A 1,807-nucleotide genomic window follows, 5' to 3' on the forward strand; every position below is an offset into this window, starting at 1 on the left:
GGCGCTTTACACAGAGCGTGAGCAAAAAGCTTTTACACATTCAAAAGCTTTCAGCCCGTTAGTCAATTCTGTATATTTTGACATGGGGATGCCCATGTAATTTGGAAATTTCTCTGCAGAAGTAAAGTTGAAGAAAATTCATGAAAAAAAGTCTCTTTTCGAAAAATAATTCTTTATTTCGTACAATTTCATAACTTAACTAGTAATATATAAAAACGTACACTTAAAGTACACTTCTTAATTCTATTTTCATCTATTCAGCAAGCCAAAAGCCGACATCCAAGTTCGAACGTATCGGCCTGTAGTACTAAGGATTGACGCATTGGCCATCCTCGCATTTCCACCCGGAAGATGCTCCCCATGTGATCACTCAGTGCCTGCAAGCTGTAATGGAAGGCTATGAGACAAGGTTCAGTACCGGTTTCTCCTTGGTATGTGTCCAGAGTACCTAATAGGGAAAATATTCTCCAGTGCCGTTCTTTTTACTGACCACTCAGCTAATCCAGGTTCTATTATCGGGTCCAGTAGTGCCACTAAAAAGATTCAAACATATGATGACTGAATATGAATATTAATCACAATCGCTATTTCAGAATCTGTACAATTCCAAATGGATTTTTGATTGGTAAAAATAAAGTTTTAGTACCTTTGTAAATATCATCTTCATCATAGTATCCGGAGAGTTGATTATTTAAGATTGTACTTATTAGTCAACCATCCATAGTTATTGTTTCACTTCCATCGTGTCCATAGTTGCATTCGGTTTCATGACGCTGCACCAGTGAAATAAGAAATTAGAAAACATTAAACTTTTTTTACAAGAGGCTACAGAAAAACTTGTAGGCAATGCTCGTTTCTTTAAATTAAAATATGACAGTTTTCAAACATCCGTAAAACTAACATATTGTAATAATATAATCATTGAATTCTTCAATAATAATAATATATTGTAATTATATAATCATTGAATTCTTCAAAGTTGTTCATAAAAAAGCAGAAAACTTAAGAAAATAACGGAATTTAAAAAACGCCATCTAAAGGCAAATTGCATATTGCCAACGAACAAATGACAATTTTAACATTAAATATTTCGTCGATTTTGACAAATCAATTCCGAGCCAGAGCTTTTTGATTCATGATCTTACCACGGGACTGAGTTCAGGTTGGCCAATACAACTCCAGTGAATAATAATTTTCGTCAACTTCTTCCAATTCCAGAGAATCCAGTTCAGCTTCTAAAATCATAATAGGTTCAACCGATTAGAGACATTGTTATGTGACATTTAGTAAAATAATGATTAAATCCTTACTTGAAAAATCTTTGTTTGAACATATACGGGTAACCGGATTTCCCCGGGTAATCTAAAGCCCATTGTTAGCCGTTGATTGTTGGTTTAATTTATTTAAACCATAATCGCCGCTGGCTTGTTGTTCGTCTTCGCTCAAGAATTGTCCTCGGAAGCTTAATCAAAAGGTCGCCGGTTGACCTTTTCGGAAAGAATTTTAAAATCCGCTGCTTTTCTCTGTTGTGTTGTGAGCCTACTTGGTTGAATGAATCCGCTTTGATTCCGCTGCTTTTGTTTTCCACGATTAGTTCTATCTTGAATACTTCGAAGGATTCCGTTCTCGATGCATCAGCATACTATCCAATCGAGTTTTGAGTAATTGTACCGCTATTTTCGTCACAATCTTCAAACAAAACACAAAAGAACAAATTCCAGGCCTCCATAAAGATTTTTATTTTTGTTACTTGTTTTATTTTTTTCTCACAATAAGCTTCGAACATCCCTTTTCAACAGATTCCAAC

At 35.0% G+C, this 1,807-nt stretch overlaps 1 long non-coding RNA gene across 1 annotated transcript; it reads right to left on the reverse strand.

The window, feature by feature from the left end:
• Positions 1-663: 663 nt before the first annotated feature.
• LOC129744091 (uncharacterized) lies at positions 664-1,506 on the reverse strand. Its single transcript, XR_008736807.1, has 3 exons — positions 1,311-1,506; positions 1,146-1,235; positions 664-773 (listed from the first exon to the last, which is right to left on the reverse strand). It is a non-coding gene; the product is annotated as an uncharacterized LOC129744091 (long non-coding RNA).
• Between the last annotated feature and the right edge of the window lie 301 nt (positions 1,507-1,807).

This window comes from Uranotaenia lowii, chromosome 2 (genome assembly GCF_029784155.1).
Source record: "Uranotaenia lowii strain MFRU-FL chromosome 2, ASM2978415v1, whole genome shotgun sequence".
Classification (NCBI taxonomy): Eukaryota; Metazoa; Arthropoda; class Insecta; order Diptera; family Culicidae; genus Uranotaenia; species Uranotaenia lowii.